General features: G+C 34.1%; 1 long non-coding RNA gene across 1 annotated transcript in view; it reads left to right on the top strand.

Moving 5' to 3' along the window:
• LOC127551372 (uncharacterized) overlaps positions 1 to 20,401 on the top strand; it is a 94,899-nt gene that overhangs the window by 54,335 nt on the left and 20,163 nt on the right. The window lies entirely within an intron of this gene.

Below are 20,401 nucleotides of genomic sequence, written 5' to 3'. Positions count from 1 at the left end.
GTTCTGGAGAGCAAAGGAGCTACCTATTTAGCAAAAGTGAATATAATACTTCAGGGGGGGAATGGATATTCAATGAATTCAAGAACTTTGAAGAATTTTGATGAAAAGACTAGAGCTGAATAGAAAATTTGGCTTTCAAATATGACTCGAGAGAAGCATGAAAAGGTAAATAGCAAAGGGAAATTACAAGGAACTTAATAAGGTTAAACTGTTACATTGTAACATGGGAAAATATTTATCATAAAAACATTATTAGGGCAGTTAGAAGGAGCATATACAGACAGAAAGTTGAATATTAAGTGATTATATCTAAAAAAATAAAATTAAAGGGTGAGAGAGGAATGCATTGGGGGAAAAAGGGAGAGGTAGAATGGGATAAATTATCTCATATAAAAGAGAAAAGAAAAAAAAAACTTTTGCAGTTAAGCAGAACTCTTAATTTCTTAAGGGAGAATGATTAAATTGACTCAAAGAGGGAATGACATAACTTACTTGGATAAAGAAATCTATTTTACCCTACAGGAAAGTAGGAGGGGAAGGAGATAAAAGAAAGAGAGGTGATAGAAGGGAGGGCAGATTGGAAGAGGGGGAAGAGGCAGAGTGAAAGAAAATAGAGATGGGGAATAGGATAAAGGGAAATAGAGTTAGTAATTAAGAGTAAGTATGAAAGAAATTTTGAAGCAATTTTTTTCTGATAAAGACCTGATTTCTCAAACACATATACAACTAAGTCAAATTTATAAAAATTAGAACCATTCCCCAATTGATAAGTGATCAAAAGAATGAACAGTTTTCTTTTCTTTCTTTCTTTCTTTCTTTTTTTTTTTTTTTTTGAATAACTTTTTATTGATAGAACCCATGCCAGGGTAATTTTTTACAGCATTATCCCTTGCATTCACTTTTGTTCCGATTTTTCTCCTCCCTTCCTCCACCCCCTCCCCCAGATGGCAAGCAGTCCTTTACATGTTGAATAGGTTACAGCATATCCTAGATACAATATATGTGTGCAGAACCAAACAGTTTTCTTGTTGCACAGGGAGAATTGAATTCAGAAGGTATAAATAACCCGGAAAGAAAAACAAAAATGCAAGCAGTTTATATTCATTTCCCAGTGTTCTTTCTTTGGGTGTAGCTGCTTCTGTCCATCTTTGATCAATTAAAGCTCTCTTTATCGAAGAGATCCACTTCCATCAGAATACATCCTCAAACAGTATCGTTGTTGAGGTATATAACGATCTCCTGGTTCTGCTCGTTTCGCTTAATATCAGTTCATGTAAGTCTCGCCAGTCCTCTCTGTATTCATCCTGCTGGTCACTCCTTACAGAACAATAATATTCCATAACATTCATATACCACAATTTACTCAACCATTCTCCAATTGATGGGCAGCCTTTCATTTTCCAGCTTCTAGCTACTACAAACAGGGCTGCCACAAACATTTTGGCACATCCAGGTTCCTTTCCTTTCTTTAGTATCTCTTTGGGGTATAAACCCAGTAGAAACACTGCTGGATCAAAGGGTATGCACAGTTTGATAACTTTTTGAGCATAGTTCCAAATTGCTCTCCAGATTGGCTGGATGTGTTCACAATTCCACCAACAATGTATCAGTGTCCCTGTTTTCTCACATCCCTTCCAACATTCCACATTATATTTTCCTGTCATTCTAGCCAATCTGACAGGTGTGTAGTGGTATCTCAGAGTTGTCTTAATTTGCATTTCTCTGATTAATAATGATTTGGAGCATATTTTCAATTTCTTCATCTGAGAATTGTCTGTTCTTATCCTTTGACCATTTATCAATTGGAGAATGGCTTGATTTCTTACAAATTAGAGTCAATTCTCTCTATATTTTGGAAATGAGGCCTTTATCAGAACCTTTGATTGTAAAAATGTTTTCCCAGTTTATTGTTTCCCTTCTAATCTTGTCTGCATTTGTTTTGTTTGTACAAAAACTTTTCAATTTGATATAATCAAAATTTTCTATTTTGTGGTCATTAGTGATCTCTAGTTCTTCTTTGGTCATAAATTCCTCCCTCTTCCACAGGTCTGCGAGGTAAACTATCCTATGCTCTTCCAATTTATTTATAATCTCATTCTTTATGCCGAGGTCATGAACCCATTTTGATCTTATCTTGGTGTATGGTGTTAAGTGTGGGTCACTGCCTAGTTTCTGCCATACTAATTTCCAATTTTCCCAGCAATTTTTGTGAAATACTGCATTCTTATCCCAGAAACTGGTGTCTTTGGGTTTGTCAGACACTATATTATTAAAGTTATTGGCTGTTTTGTCCTTTGAACCTAACCTATTCCATTGATCAACTAGTCTATTTCTTAGCTAATACCAGATGGTTTTAGGAACTGCTGCTTTATAATATAATTTTAGATCTGGTACAGCTAGGCCATCTTCATTTGATTTTTTTTTTCATTAATTCCCTTGAAATTCTTGACCTTTTGTTTTTCCATTTGAACTTTGTTGTTATTTTTTCTAGTTCATCAAAGTAGTTTTTTGGGAGTCTGATTGGTATAGCACTAAATAAATAGATTAATTTAGGCAGTATTGTCATCTTTATTATATTTGCTCGCCCAATCCAAGAGCATTTAATATTTTTCCAGTTGGTTGGATCAGACTTAATTTGTGTGGAAAGTGTTTTGTAGTTTTGCTCATAAAGTTTCTGATTTTCCCTGGGCAGATAGATTCCTAAATATTTTATACAATCAGTAGTTACTTTAAATGGAATTTCTTTTTGTAACTCTAACTGTTGGGTTTTGTTAGTGATATATAAGAATGCTGATGACTTATGTGGGTTTATTTTGTATCCTGCAACTTTGCTGAAGGTGTGGAGTGTTTCTAATAACTTTTTGGTAGAGTCTCTGGGATTCTCTAAGTATACCATCATATCATCAGCAAAGAGTGATAATTTGGTTTCCTCATTGCCTAGTCTTATTCCTTTAATCTCTTTCTCAACTCTTATTGCCAAAGCTAGCATTTCTAATACAATATTAAATAGTAATGGTGATAGTGGGCAACCTTGTTTTACTCCTGATCTTATTGGGAATGGTTGCAGTTTGTCCCTGTTACTTATGATGCTTACTGCTGGTTTTAAATAGATGCTACTGATTATTTTAAGGAAAAGTCCATTTATTCCTATACTCTCAAGAGTTTTTAATAGGAATGGATGTTGGATTTTATCAAATGCTTTTTCTGCATCTATTGAGATGATCATATGGTTTTTGTTAATTTGATTATTAATATGGGCAATTATACTGATAGTTTTCCTAATATTGAACCAGCCCCGCATTCCTGGTATAAATCCTACTTGATCATGGTGTATTATCCGGGGATGATTTTCTGTAGTCTTTTTGCTAATATCTCATTTAAGATTTTAGCATCAATATTCATTAGGGAGATTGGTCTATAATTTTCTTTCTCTGTTTTCAACCTACCTGGTTTAGATATCAGTATCATGTCTGTGTCATAAAAGGAGTTTGGTAGGACTCCTTCATTCCCTATTTTTTCAAATAGTTTATAAAGCATTGGGGCTAATTGTTCTTTGAATGTTTGGTAGAATTCACATGTAAATCCATCTGGTCCCGGGGATTTTTTTTTAGGGAGTTGATTAATAGCTTGTTCTATTTCTTTTTCTGAAATGGGTCTATTTAAGCAATTTACTTCCTCCTCTGATAATCTGGGAAGCCTATATTTTTGGAGGTAGTCATCCATTTCGCTTAGGTTATCAAATTAATTGGCAAAAGTTGGGCAAAGTAACCCCTTATTATTTCTTTAATTTCCTCTTCATCAGTGGAAAGTTCTCCTTTTTGAATGAACAGTTTTCTGATGAAATAGTCAAAGATGTCTATAGCCATATTTAAAAATATACTCTAACTCACTATTAATTGGAGAAATGCAAATTAAAACAATTCTAAAGTACTACTTTATACCTATTAAATTGGCTAATAGAACAAAAGTGGAAAATGGCCACTGATGAAGCAGATGTAGGAAAAATGAGATATTAATGTACTATTGGTGGACTTTTAAAACTGATTCAGCTATGATATAGAGTAATTTGGGACTATGCTCAAACGGCAATAAAACCATTTATAGCCTTTGACCTAAAAATAACTACTTTAGGCCTATATCCAAAAAGATATTTTAAAAAATGAAAAAGACCTATATCCCCAAAAATATTTATAGCAACTTTTGGGGTAGATATCAAAGAACTGGAATTTGAGGGGATACCCATCAATTGGGGAATGGCTAAACAAATTGTGGGATATGATTTTAATGGAATAGTACTGTGCTATAAGAAATGGTGAGCTAGATGCTTTCAGAAGAACCTGGAAAGATTTCCATGAGCTGATGCAAAGTGAAATGTACTGTGTACAAAGCAACAGCAAATTTTAAGATAATCAGCTATGGATGACTTACTATTCTCAGCAATAAAATGATCCAAGACAACTCTGAAGTACATGATAAAAAAATGTTATCCATTCCCAGAGAAAGAACTTAATGGTTTCTAAATACAGATTGAAGCATACTGTTTTACTTTATTTTTCTTGAGGTTTTTTTGTCTATGCTTTTTTTTTTCACAATGTGACTAATATGGGAATGTTTTGCATAACTGCAACATGTATAAGATATATTGAATTGCTTGCCTTCTCAATGCAAAGGGGTGGAGAGATCAAAGAGAGGAAGGCAGAGAATTTGGAAAAATCAAAGCTTTTTTAAAAAGTGTTAAAATTGTTTTTTCATGTAATAAGGAAAAATACAAAAGAATTTTTTTAAAAAGAGAAAGAAGAGAAAAAGAGGGGAAAAAAGGGAAGAAGGGATGATGGAAGGAGGGAGGAAAAAAGGGAGGAAACCCAGCAAATTATATTACCAAACTTACCAAAAAAATTAGTGCTTCTGTAGGGGAAGAAACAAATAGCTCTGGAGAGTCAGAGAAGTGTTGTAGGATGAAGCCCAATATACATGATTTGTCCAGTTTCTACATATCACTTCTCTTGCAGGGGGTAAGGGAATCTGTAGGAGAGTAAAATCCTATGTCTAGGGAGGAGATTTTCCTAGTTATTTTCTTTGCTAATCTGTTTTAATTAAAGTCTTTTATTTTAAATTAGTGTAAACCTTGGTTGGTGTGGCGGAATCAAAATATCAGTGGCTGCTTGTTAGCTGTGGATGTGAATAGATATTGATGAAAGTATGTTTTGAACTTAGAGTGTAATTTTCAATGATTCATTATTGGGGGGTAGATGGGGTATATAAGAATTCGTTCATTTAAAAGATAATGATTAAACATCTGTTATGTACTAGATATTGTCATATAGTTACTCTTCTCATGGAGCTTACAATTTAATGGGACATATACATATATCATTATATGTGTATATGCACATTATTTGACAGAAAAAAAATCTTTTCAACTTGGAATATCTGTAAAGGAAGTAGCATTTTAATTAGACCAATAGGCATGTAGTCATGATAGCAATCTTGGTAGAAGATGATAAGAAAAAGAACCATTTCAGCACTAGGATAGTTTGTGAGGAGTAACCTAGATATGGGAAATATAGGACATTTCTGAGGAATGATTAATTATCCAGTTTTTTTGGAGCACAGAATTCAGAGTGGTGGGAACTGATGTAGTATAAGACCAGAAGTAGGAGTGGTACCAAATTCTGGAGAAAAGTTAGACTGGGAATTGAATAGGAAGGAAGAAAAACATTGTATTTTTTCCTTCTTACAACAGCAGACTTCACCAACAAGGCAAAGAGTTGCACAGTATTGAATTATTTTTGGCCTACAAATCTAGGATTTAGATCCATTCCTACTAAAGCTCATCTCAGCATGTAGGGGAAAAAGAAAAAGTTAGGAACTGGGGACTGGAGGAGAGAATATTGTCAGAATCTGCAAGAAGGTAGTTATGTAGTAAACTTTTCAAGTTTATCTTCTTTTAATTAGTCTTCTACAGACTGCTTAATGTGATATCTTTGAAATATGGGATGGAGCATTGTAGTCAAGGATCGTGGAAAGAAGAGTTGAGTGAGAAGTAATGCTTCATAATGGACTTTTTTTTTTTTTAATAACTTTTTTATTGATAGAACCCATGCCAGGGTAATTTTTTATAGCATTATCCCTTGCATTCACTTCTGTTCCTATTTTTCCCCTCCCTCCCTCCATCCTCTCCCCCAGATGGCAAGCAGTCCGCTTCATAATGGACTAAGAATTGTTTTTAGTGTCAAAAAGACTTGGGTTGGGCCTCTCACACAAACTGACTGAACTGGAGTTGCAATGAAACTTTTTTTTTTTAATTTAGCTTTACTCTTTTCCCCCTATCACTACCACTTAGCATAGTACCTGAGACCCAGTGAATACCTAATAAATTCTGGTTAACTTGATTTGGGGTAACTAGGTGACCAAGCAGAGAGAGTGCTAGGCCTGAAATCAGAAAAACTGATTTCCCTGAGTTCAAATCTGGCCTCAGACACTTATTAGCTGTGTGAACTGGGGCAAGTCACTTAACCATGTTTGCCTCGATTTCCTTATTTGTAAAATCATCTGAAGAAAAAAATGGCGAACCACTCTAGTATCTTTGCCAAAAATATCCCAAATGGAATCCTGAAGAATGGGATATGATTGATAGACAACTCCACTAAACTTGATGTTATTCTCCCTACATCTACATCTAACTATATCAATAAAATCTTATCTGGTAAAATAAAAGGATCTTGAAGGGATCTTAGAGATCATTCAATTTGATTTTCACATTTTATCAATGAGGAAATTGGAGTTTTGAGAAAAAATAGGACTTTCCTAAAATCACACAGAAAGTTTATGACCAAAAAGTCAAAAGCAGAAGCTGGACCTCTTGACTCCCCAATCTAGTCTTTCCATTCTACAATATTGTCTCTATTATTTCATCTCTTGCAATCCCATTGGGAAATTAGGTGAGGGGAAGGACATAAAGCAGAAGCTCCTCTTGAGACAGTGAGAAAGTCCTTAGGAAGCGTCTTCAGCTCAAAATCAGGAGATGGAATCATCTTTTGTGCTCATAAATCAATACCTGTTTGATTAATCTGATAAATAAGGCTGGGGTTCTATTGCAACCAGTGGAAAACAGTACAAGGAAAGGAAGCAAGTAGGGGAAGACACTAACAGGGCTAGACATGTGACAGCCATTCTTTGGAGCTGAGCAGCCAAGCTCAGGCCTTCCTTGGAAGATAGTGATTTTTCAGGGTTTGGCTCTGGTCTCTCTCTGCATTGCCTGTGAGGGCAGAATGCTAATGGGTTTGCTTTCCCACTTGTGCTTACTCAGGCAAGAAGTGTGAACTCTCTCTCCCCTATCCTCCCTGGAAAATGTTCCTGCTTGCAGAGTTTTTCCCCACATGGACTAACATGCCTTGATACCTTATTTTTAAAAATTTAAAACAGAGGTGTAAAGCCAATGTAAATAACTTTTCTATTTGTGAAGAGAACAGTCTTATTATTTTATTTATTGCTTGCTGAGCAGTCCTTTTTTCCCCCTCTGTGAGGATTTAACAAGCCCTAACAATCTTGGTTCCTGGACCTGTTCCTTTTCTTACCTAAAGAAGACATCATTGGTACCAAGGAAAGAACCCTGGATTTGGAAACTAAGAGAGGAAGATTCAAATCCCATTTTTTCCTATTTGTTGCTTGGGAAGAAGCACCAAGTGGAATCAGAGATCCTGACTTCATATCCCACCTGGAGGGTTGTTACCTTTATGACCCTCGGCAAGTTATTTAAATTCTCCTGGCCTCAGTCTCTTGGATAAATGAAATGTGTTTTTCCCAATGATCTCTGAGGTCTAGGAACCATACAATATATAGCCTTAGGAAAGATTCTTTGCTTTTCCTGGGTCTAAATCTCATATGCAAAATAAGGATACAAAACTAGCTAATCTTGAATAACCTTTTCAGTTCTAAAAGAGCAGGAGAAAGAAATGGCAGACCACTCTAGTATCTTTTGTCAAGAAAATTCCAAGTGGGATCATGAAAAGTGGGATAAACACTCAACTAAACTTGATGTGAAATCTAGACCTTGGGAGCTCTCTATTCTAAAAATAATACTAGATCACTTTATGTAAAGTTTTAGGTTTTGCAAAATATTACATATATGTATATACTATATATATGTGTGTTTATACTATTCACACACACACACACACACATACATACATAAATACACACATAAATATTATCGCACTTGATCCTTACAATGACCCTTCAGGATAAGTGCTTTATTAACAGTATTTTACAGACCAAATTTAGGATGAGGGATTAAGTGATTTGTCAAGGTTCACCTTGTGAGTAAATGCCTGAGACAGGATTTGAACTCAACCTTTCCTGAATCCAAATTCCATTTTCTGTCTAATAAGCCATCTGGCTACCTAAATAAAGAAAAAATAAGTCTGCCTTTATTTCCTTTGCTTATTGACATCTATTCCTCTGAATTTTCATAGCCTTTTGTCTCATTATTATTTAGAGATTTATGTTTTACAAAGATTGTTATCATAATTTTCTTTGTCTTGTAGATGTTATATTTTCATCCCCATTTGAGAGATAAAGGAGCTGACTTAAAAAAAAAATACCTAAGGTCAGATAGGAAGAATCAGAAATGGCTTTCAAATCTAGGTCATTCTATGCTTAAGTCTAACATTCTTGTCAGTACATCTTAGTTAATTATTAAGGAAGTAGGTTTTAATTAAATCAAATCAAATATTTTATAAACACTTATTATGTTCCAGGTACTAAGCTTATATCTATCTTCCTATGGTCTGCTTTAGTTAGACTGCATGTGGAGTGTTGTGTTCAGTTTTGAATACTACATTTTAGGAAGAACATTTAGAAGTTACAGTATGTCCAGAGACAGGAGTTTCAGTAAATGACAGAATTGGATTCCATGTTTTATGAAGACCAATTAAAAGGCTTAACATCATTTAGCTTGGAAAGGACAACACTTGGGAGCATATGATAATTGTCTTCAAGTATCTGACATATTGTGGAAAACGGACTGGAATTATTCTGCATGACCTCAGAGGACAAACTAGGCACAATGGCAGGAAACGAAACTGGTTTTAAGGGACATTTTTTTAAAATTAAAAATTAGAACTGTTCAAAATGGATGGCATCACCTGGGAGTAGGTTCTTAACTAAAATTGTCAAACTGAGACTGGATAGCCCCTTTGCCATGTTCATAAAGGATTCTTATTCAGCTAAAAGTTGGATTATATGACCTCTGATATCTTTTGCAGTTCTGAGATTTGAAGATTGTTTCTCTCTATATCTGTGCATATCTGAACTCTAATTAGACAGTAAATTCCTTGAGAGGAGGGGATTATATTTTAGTTATTTGTGTAAATCTCAGAGCATAAAACATTCTACCTTGCACATGTGTGCTTAATAAATATTCGATGAATGAATGAATAAAAACAGAAATAGCCAGAAGAATAAATAATCTATTTCTAGCATTTCCATTTCACTGTTTGGGAACTGAATCACTTTAGGCAGGGCCCTGAATTAAATATTTCTACCCTAGCCCAGGCAAAGAGGACCAAAAAGTCATGGAGCCTCATTGGCCTTTTGCTCTCTTCCATTCTGGGCAATACTACAAGTTCTTCCTAGAGACTCTCTCCCATGAACATAAGTATTCTGTGTCCTCGGGGTATCTGGGGATGACAGTACTACTCTGAAGATGCCTTGTTGCCAAATTTCCAGGTAGCTTTATTTCTCAAAGTGAAATTAGAAACAACAGTTAATAAAGATAATATATATACAGTAGGTCTAAATGTAAAATGCCTCCCTTGTCCCTCAGATAAATCTCTTCTTAGGACAAGCAACAAGGATTATATGGTAATCTTATTATTCAGAGTCTGCTAAAAGACCTGCTGAGGACAAGAAAAAGTCATTTTTTGGGGGGGGACATATTAGAGGCAATCTTCTTCCCATTCTTGCTCCTTCTCTCCTATACCAAGATTATTTTTCTTTTCTTCTCTTATGAAAAAAAAAAGAAGAATATAAATTTAGTAAAGGAAAACCAGTGGTTTTGGATTGGGGAGGAGTTAGAGTATCCTCTAGGTTCTGACACTGACTTGCTGGGTGATGTTTGTCAGGTCTTAGATGATCTTATTGGTTCCTCCATGTAAAATGAAATCCAACTTAATTCAACAAGCAATTATTCAGCAAAATATACAAATCCAGAAAATGATAGTTGTAATTGGTTCATCCTTTATAGCTTTAATATTCAATGATTCTGTTTCCCTCTATCTTTGTCTTTTCAACAGATCTCTTCTAATCTCCCTTCACTATCTCCTAAACACACACACACACACACATACACATACACACACACACACACACAGACACCTTTCTCCTTTCTACTAAATTCTCTCAGATTTTTGAATCAAATCACAAAATATTGGTACTATAAAAAGTCATTTAGTTAAGAAATCATCTACCAAGCTTCCAAAGTTGAAATACTTAAATAAGCAAGGTTTTTAGGACTCCATAACTGGAGACATTCTTCCCCTCACCCCCAGAAAGAAAAACAAGATCAGAGAGAAAAAAAGCAAAAAAAGAGGAGATATTTTAAGGTGATACATATATAGTACCTGGTATTTTATTTATTTATTTATTTTTTATCAGAGGACAAAGGGTGTCTGGAGGCCTACGGGATGATTTGTTCAATCTGCAAGTTAATCAATAGAAACTCATTCAAAGAAAAGAACTGGAAGATAGAAACAGGAATCTAAAAAGAGAAGCATTGAGGCAATATAGAAGATACAGCATTATCTAGGTCAGGGAGACAAGAGGCACATACTTCCTTTTACTGGGTTAGAAAGGGACTTGTGTGACTCAGGGGAAATATCCTTAAATAAATTACTTTGCCCAATAGTAGGATTTCAGTGTGAATGGTTAACATCCAGAATATATATAAATTCAAGATATAATTATGATTTAGTATCCCAAGTTTAAAGAGACAAAGATCTGTTTTGAGTATTAGTTTACTCTCTCTCTCTTTCTCTGTCTGTCTCTCTGTCTCTCTCTTTATATATATGTGTGTGTGTATGTGTGTGTGTGTGTGTGTGTGTGTGTGTGTGTATTATCTTGATTAAGTTATCCTATAAAATAGTATAGTGATGTATCATTAACCCTCTTTTCATACAAGTAAATTGAGGCTCAGGTATGTTAAGTATTTTATTCTAGATCATGAATTTTTCTGAATCCTAGTAGTCTGATATCATATTTACTGCTATTTCTATTATACCAGAATACCATTAAGTTTGTTCAACTATTTATTACTTAGATATAGGATTCACATTCTGTCTCAGACATTTAACTCTATGACTCTGAACCAGGTACTTAACCACTATCTACCTTAAGTTCCTTAACTGTAAAATGGATATAATTAAAAATATCCACCTCTGAGGTATGTTGTAAGAATCAGATGAGTTATATGTAAAGCATTTAATACAGTGTCTGGCACATAATCCAAATTTAGCAAATAATTTTTCTTTCTTGATTTTTTTGAAAAAAAAATGTGGGGAAAGAATCTATGGATCATCAAAATAAGTAATGCATAATTATTTATATTTGGCATGATAATGTATTGAATTTATTGTTTATGCAAAATAATCTTTGATGAGCTTGCAAAATACAAAATCTAACCCTTGCATGTTGCCCTACATAGACGAGGGGCTCAATAATTATTTGTTGAGTTAGCATTATGTTAAATGAATGTCAGAGGCTTACAAAACTTTATCCCCCACTATGCTACTGAAAGTGATTTTTAAAAAAAATTCTGGATATGAACCCAGCTTGGTTGAAATCCCCTTTATGACTCTGGTCCAGGTAAGTCTCTTAATCTATCTGGGCCTATTTCTTATTTTGAAAAATGAAGGCAGTTAGATTATATGATCTCTAAAGATAATCTATAGTACTTCAATCATGGATAGTGGGAAAAGTAATGTAGACTGAAAAAGAATTGATATTTTCTCAATTTAAAAAAGGAGTTGATGGGATGGGAGTGTATTTTTTAGACTATAGGCTAGTGAAGTTGATTTGAATTTCTTGTAAAAATTTAGAATGGATTATCAAGGGATGAATACAAATAAGCTAGAAAAGAAAATAAGGTTCGCAAAGAACCAGTGTAATTTGATCAACCATGGGTCATGCCACATTAATTATTTTAATTTTTGACATACTTATTGATATAGTAAATTATGGGGAGCTACTAGCTGTATGATTCTGGGCAAGTTGCTTAATACTGCCTCAGTTTCCTCATTTGGAAAATGAGCTGGAGAAGGAAATGGTAAACCATTCTAATATCTTTGCCAAAGAAAACCCCAAATAGGATCATGAAGAGTTGGATGCAATTGAAACAAAAAATGTACCATGTACATAGCTTATCTCGTTGTTAGCAAAGCATTGCATAAAATCGCTCTTAGGATTCTTTCAGAAGACATGACAGAAATGGTGATGAAATCAAGAGAATCTGATGCTAGTTCAAAGGCCATAGCCAAAGAGCTTTAATATTTTGATACAAATTGGGAATGAGGTATTCAATGCATTAACCTCAGTGATTTATATTTTGTTTTGTTATTTCATATCACAATGATCTGGGGATTATCTTTATCAAGATAAGAATTAAACCTAGGGGACTTGATCATCAAGTGAGAATTATATATAGAAAAGAAGAGTACCTTAAGTATTAAGCATTGTAAGTAAGCATGGCAAGAATGATGATCTGGGGGGGGGAACCCTGAAAGAGACTTGCCAGAAAAATAGAGGGAGTACTAAGAGATAGCGATATCACAGAAACCTGGAAAGGAGGGAATATCCAGGAAAAGAGATTAATCGATAGTGTCATATGTCACAAGGAGTTCAAGAATGTTAAGGACTGAGAAAAATAACATTAGATTTGGTAATTTAAAGATCCTTACTAATTTTGAAGAGCAGTTGAATGATAAGGTAAAAAAAACAGATTATAGAAGATTTATAAAGGAGAGGATGGATGTAAAAGCATGAAATGTAGTTAGCTTTTTAAGTTTATCTGAGGAGAGGAGAGGAAAGATATAGACAGCAGTTAATGAGTATGAGAAGAGGAGAGATCTAGACAACAGTTAATGAGTATGGTAGAACCTAATGACAGTGTTTAAAAAAAGAAGCAGAAAAGGAAATAATAGGGAGATACTGAAGATTAAAAAGCTGAGATATTCATGAAAAACCATCATCTTGAGAAGAGAATTTAATAGTAAAGGAAGCTAATTCAATTTTAGGCTTAAATAAAAAAGAGATATGCAAGTCTAAGAAGTTGCAAATTTCTTTGGACTATGCCCTAGTCTGACTACATCTGTAGTATTCAGTTCTAGCACAACCTTTTAGAAGCGACATAAATTAAATGGGATGTCTAAATAAGGACAACTGACGTGGGTAAAAATACCTGGAAATCATGCCACAAGAAGATAGATTTAATGAAATGGGAATCTTTGCCTGGAAAAGAGAAGACTGGGGAGGGATGTAATACTTAACTTTAATTATTTGAAGGACTCTCACCTAGATGAAGGAGTAGACTTGTTTTGTTTAGAACAAGTTTAAGATCTTGTTTAGGATCCAGAAAATGAAGCTAGAACAAGTGGATGGAAATTGCTGTGACAAACTTTGACTTGAGGTAAGAAAACACTTTTTAATGATTAGAGTGTTTCAAATTTGCAAGAGTTTCTTTAGGGTATAGTGTGTTCTCCCTCACTGGAGGTCTTGGTTTGCATTACTTCTTGTCTGAGCATTTAAACTGATTTTGCTGTTTTTGTGAATTTTTAGTGGCTTAACTATGTATTGTTTCTTAATAGCCAAGTTTTGGAAGATAGTTTAGTGAAATACATGCGATTTCATGTTAGGAATATCTAGTTTTGCCTTTGACATATGTTGGCTATGTTATCTAGGCCACATTGCCAATATCTCAGTTCTCTGAGCAATTCTTTAACTTCATTAGTTTTTAGAGAATGTCACTACTTATAATTTTAGAGTTTGCACATTTGGCTATCTCTCCACTGATGAAATCACAGGTCCTTACTAAAAAAAAAAAAAAAATGATATGGGAATAATGTAGGACCATGTGTACATTTCATTAAAAAAAAAAAATCTTGCCTGTTTGGAATTTTGGAGAGCCTAATCTGAAGTGTATTTTGTTTTGTCTTTTTTTTTTTTGACATGTATTTCCTCCCCTTATGAGTTGGGTGTTATTACAGGATGACTGCCATGATCACACCATTGATAGTGATTCCAAAACCTTTAGCAAGTGTCAAATACTTGAATAGATGACAAATTCTGAAAAAGCCCTAAGGGAAAGATTTTATCTAATCTTTATTTTATGCAGAAATTCATTTATACTTTGAATAAAAATTTTTTAAATGTCTGAAAGGGATAAAACAATAATTCTGACTTTTCTCAAGTTCAACATTCATTCATTCATTCATTAATTCACTTTATGTATTTATTCATGTATTCATTTATTTACACATTCCTTCATGCATGTATGCTTTTATTCAGTTATTCATTCATTTTCTTTCATCCATTCTGTCATCCATCCATCTAACATGTTTTGAGTACTTTCAGGATGAGGCTAGTGGGATACAATATAAAAAGAGGTATAATGGAAAGAGTGCTGAACTTGGAGTCACAGGAGCTGAACTTGAAAATACACACATCTAGACAGAGATAGGGTTCTTTCATTAGGACAAGTGATCTGAAGCAAGGCACTAAACTTTTTTGTACCTGAGTTCCTTAATCTGTAAAATGAAGAGGTTGAACTTGATGGCTTTTTAAGCTCTCTTCCACCCATAAGTCTCTATTCTATGATCCTGATATAAAGTCCTTACTAGCGTGGAAATTATGTTACGAGAGATAAAATACATACTCAGATAAAGATTGAATCATAAATTATAAAAACTAAAAGAGACCTTAGAAGTTATCCAGTCCAGTTTTCTCTTTTTACATAGGGGCAAAATGACTTTCCCAATCACTAGTAGATCCAGGACTAAAACTCAAAATCTTCTGATTCCTGACAAGGTCAAATCAAGAGTACAATAGCAATATATATATTTCACTTTCAGTCATGGTGTTCTCACCATCAATTTATCTGCCCTTCCTTTTTGAAAAAATGCAATGTGTTAAAAGAATATATATTTGCATCTGAAGGACACAAGGGGAAAATAACATACTCCCAACCTCACAAACAGAGGAAGGAAGCAATGAGCAATTACTTTACAATATTATTGAGAGTCAAGAAAAAAATAAAATAAAATCCCATCAGCTCAGCAGTCCTGGATTATATCACTACATGACACCAAAGATACTAACCAATTAGTTTTTTTTTTTTTTTTCCTAAGGCACTTAGTTGGAATAGGAACATCTGGAGTTTGGAATCAATTGTCCAGAACTAGCTGCTGTGCTAATTAATATTCACTCAAATGGCATTCCACCAAGGTGTCCCCTCTCCTTTTTATGTTCCCTGCAGGCTTGAGTGCTTTTCCATTAAGTTCATACCCTCTACAAGGGGGAAACTATTTGGGAAGTAAATAGGAAAAGTTTGTAAGGGGGCAATATAGGCCTTTTTCTGGGTCATAAAAACACCCTTCACCCCCCACCATGGAAAACCAAGTTGGATTAAGTAATTGAAACTAACTTATAAGGAAGCATCCTGGTCAAACTCTCAAGAGCAGGCTAGATGATCTAATAAGGGGAGCTGTCTCCTCATCATTCTCCTTTTTTTCCTGGAGAGGATATATGCTAGTCCCTCAATGATTTCATTGCTGGACTTAATCAAGTGGAACAAAGGGTTGGATTTGCATTTAAATTCCTCATTGCAATTGTAGGTTGTCCTGTTCTTACTAGCATTTTTTTCTTTTCTTTTTTATCTTTCTGTCCCTTCATCTTTCTGTGTGTGTATGTGTGTGTGTCTCTTTGTTTCTTTATCTTCATGTCTTTCTGTCTCTTTTTACTTTCTGAACCCAGTTCCCCTAATGATATAATGCCAGGTAAATTCAATATGGCTTGCTTATGAGAAGATCCAGTACACATATAGACACTTTAGTAAACCAAAACTGACTCTTCTTTTGTCTCTGCAGCTCTTTTCTTTCCCTTAATTCAAGAAAGGTACCTGAATAAGAAGAAAATGGACACCATTTACTTAGACTAAGTAATGATAGATGGTTAATAGGTCTAATGTTTGATAAGAAGAAAAAGAGCACAAGAGGACTAGAAGTCTTAAAGGGACTGGGAGAGGTACTAAAGGCATATAAATGAACATTGAAAGTTCTGTATAATCTCCCTCATACCTGCGTTCCAATCTTTCTCATACCTTTCCTTCTTAGGTACTTTAAACCCCTGGTAAAGAATTCTTTAATCTGGGGACTCTAGAGTAAATTTTTTGACAACTTTATTTGAATATAATTAGTTTATCATATAATCCTATGTATTTATTTTTCACATTTAAGTCCATTATTTTGAGAAATGATCCATAAATTTCACCAAAATGCTAAAGGCTTCCATGACTTAAAAAAATCAGGAACCTCCTTTTTGGTCAGATTAGACATCTTCATTCCTCAAATATGCTTCAAGTTTTTCCACTGTTTTAATTATAACAACATTTTGGGAACTGAGGAATAATATTACATAAGAATAATTTTAAAAGCTTTGATATAGTATATATTTTAAAACACATGATGGTGCCTAAAATGAAATACCAATAGGAGGTACATGGAAAGTTAATGAGGAGAAAGGGATAGGGCAAAGATTTTAATGTTGGGAGAGGGTAGCCCTTCAGTTAGTCTTACTTAGGAAGAGAGATAGGGGTTAACAGTGTTCCACTGGAGAGACTGTTGTTCTTCATCCTAGTTAATATGTGGGATGCCTGGATTTCATCTCCACTCTAAGAAAGTTCAAACAAGAAGTGAAGGGTATTATATGGAGGGAATAGGTTTTCACTCAGATATTTTGTCTTGGTTACTCAAGTCCAAGGAAAATGTGAGGAAAACAGAAACTGTTGTAGGAAAGATCTAAGAGATCCAGATTTAAATGGAAAATGCAACCATGAAGTATGGAAACATTCAGAAAAGACAGAAAGGTGTGTGTGTTTCCTAATGGTGAGGCAACATGTTTTAATGCCTTTAGTGAGTCTTTAACATTTTAGAGAGATCAATAATAAAACAAAATAAAAATTAAGTTTTTATATTATCACTACCATCTTTCCTTATACTCTTCCTTAAATCAAGAATTTGCCTTTCTTTTCTCCCACTCCAATCTCTTATTTTTGATAATCTTCCTGTTTTTTAAATCCCAGTTTGAAATGCCCTAATCACTTCAGCTGAAGCTACTGCTCTCTCATTTTTATTTCTTGCTGAACTTCTTTTTATTCCTCTTTAAATTTTTACCATGTTTATTTGGGCACATTTCTTACTACTCACAGTTGGATTCTAGATTTGTTAAGTACCTTTGGGGAAAAAGGTGCTTAATCACAGTTATGGAATTAAAAAAACAAAGAGAAAGAAGATTGTAAAGGATGGGAAAGTAATGTGGTGTAATGAAAATAATGGTAGATTTGAGTAAGACGAAGTGTGTTCAAATTCAAGCTTTGGCATGTTTTTCTTGTTTCCCTAGGCAAGTTACTTTACATTTTGGAACCTCTATTTCCTCATCCAAAAACTTTGAATTTGACCAGATAGCTTCTCAAGCCTAAGGGTCTGCTTCTGGAGACAATTTGCCAAGAACTGGTCTGACTCAGGTTCTATGTGAGAGTACAACTGTTAAGTCTGATCAATGCAGTCAAAGAAGCAATCAATTTAGTGGAAAACATAGTCCAAACAATATTTTGACTGAACTGAATTGCCAATTCTCATAAAATTATTGGATCAATAGCTCAAGCTTGCTTCAACTTTAAAATTTAGGCTACCCAACAATCAATACATGTTCCAGCCTTTAACTTTAGGGGACTATTATTCGCTCTATCAAACTCTATACATATTGTATACCTATTACAACTGATTCTTCCCATATTTAGGACTTTTGAGCCCATGAAAAATCCCTCAGATCTTGCAGTTGAGGAGAATCCTTTTCATTCTCATATAACTGAGCCTTTGCCTCATCTAATCTAAAATCAATGTACCGTACACTTCTCTATGCCCTCTGTTCCCACACTATCACATACAACTCCACCCCACACACTTTTTTCAGCTCCATTTATGTTTGTTGATTTGTTGTCTTCCTCTATTAGAAGGTAATTGTCTTAAGGACAAGAACTATCTTTCTTGTTTATATCGGTATTCCTAGCATTAGCACAGAGTTTGGCACATAGTAAACTTTTAGTTAATGCTTTTTACCATTTATTTCACTCTTCATGATACTAAGAACACTTCCCTCTATGGATTTATGATGACCATTAGGTAGAACCTTTCCAAATGTATTCCTTCCATATTATGTGATTATAGACTCTAGGATACAATTTTGATGCAAGTGAAAATTTTCCTTTAAAATTTTTAAATGTGGAGTAAGTATGGTTCAAAAATATTATAGGAAGGACATTTTTGGCAGAACATTTTTCTTTAAGCCTTCTCCTTCTCCAATTCTTTTTTTTTCTCAAAGGTATTCTATATTCTTGATTTATACCTCCTCACTCAGTGACTTGAACCTCCTTTGTGCCCTAGCTCCCCACTCCCTGTAAATATTTGCAGTCTGCCAAAATTTTTAATCCCAAACTAATTCATGGTTAACTGAATTGAAGTTAAGAAAATACCAGATTAGGGAATGAGGAGGATTTGGATTTATATATTAGTTGAGTTTTACCTCATTGTTGTGTGGTAAAAAACAATTTATATGAACATATCATTCATAGCTATTCTTGCTTAGTCATGAGCCTTTTGCAGAAACTTATCTCTTTCTATTTCCTTTTCAATTAGATTTTTTCTGGGCCAGTCCTTGAGTCATATCTTGACCCCTCCAATTGCATGTGGGACCCTATTGCCTTTGTAACAAAAATGAGCTTTTCATTAGGAAATGCACAAAAGATCATCAATGTAATGTTTAGGGTCAACACTTACAGACAGTTCTATGAATAAGGAATTGGTCTCACATGCTTTTGGGCTTATTCATCATACTAACTTACATTTGTACAGCCCCTAGAAAGAGTTTTGCATGTCTTGTTTCATTTATGTCTCTCAATAACCTGGTGAGGTATGTAGGCAAATATTTTCATTTAAATTTGAGAGTTGAGTTTTTGAGGATCAGAAAGGTGGACTGACTTGCTCAAAAAACACAGAATTGGCAAACTAAGGAACAAGGCCTTGACTTTACTCCCAATGTCCTTTTGTTACATCAAGTTGCCTGTTTTACATTTCCTCCCTAAATTTTTCCTGTGGATTAGTCAGATTTCCTAGATAGTAAGCAATTAAAGGACAAGTACTATGTTTTACCTTATTTATAAATACTTATTAAAAACTATTCATTGACTGATAATTTTTTGTAAAACAATTTGAAAAAAAATTTTTTTTCTGATATAGGTGATTTCCTCAGTATAACAAATATTTCAACCACTTTATAACTTAGAGGTTGTCAAATACTCAAAGAGATTAACTTACTTTCTTCACTCACCAAATAATTACCAGAAGCTGCATTTGAAATCAGGTCATCCTGGCTTTAAAAACCAACACTTTATTTACTATTCCATGTTGCTACATTTAACATGAACAAAACTAATTAAACATGTATTGTAACAATTTACATTTAAATACAATCCAAATAATAAAATGTCATTTAAAAAGAAAGAAAACCTTTAAAGTTATTTCTATACATCTCCATTAGGATTCTTTTTTTGTTGCTGTTGTTGAGGCAATTAGTATTAAGTAACTTGCCCAGGGTCACACAGCTAGGAAGTGTTAAGTGTCTGAGGCCAGATTTGAACTCTGGTTTTCCTGACTTTAGACCTGATGCTCTATCCATTGTGCTACCTAGCTGCCCCTGCATTAGGATTCTTTGTCCAATCACTCCCTTAAAATTAAAGTATCACTTGATCATATTTAGATTAACTTCTTACTCAACTCCTGCTACTTTTTTTCTTTCTTGCATTATTTCATCAAGGTCTTTCCAGATTTATTTTTTATTTTCCCTTTTTTTTATTGTCCCTATGTGATAATTTTTAATTGCATTATGGTATTCTATTATATTAATATGTCATAATTTATTCAACCATTTACCTCTCTTTAGGCTGCTTTTGGCCACTATTCTGCAACTACAAATAATGATATGAATTTCTTTAAGCAAAGAGCTCTTTTGTATGCTTTTGCTCCACTTTTGATAATTTCAGGTTATATTCTCAACAATGAAATTGTTGGTTTATTTT

This window comes from Antechinus flavipes, chromosome 2 (genome assembly GCF_016432865.1).
Source record: "Antechinus flavipes isolate AdamAnt ecotype Samford, QLD, Australia chromosome 2, AdamAnt_v2, whole genome shotgun sequence".
Taxonomy (NCBI): Eukaryota; Metazoa; Chordata; class Mammalia; order Dasyuromorphia; family Dasyuridae; genus Antechinus; species Antechinus flavipes.
Note: the sequence above shows the minus strand (reverse complement) of the source record. Positions and strands in the feature narration are given on the sequence as shown.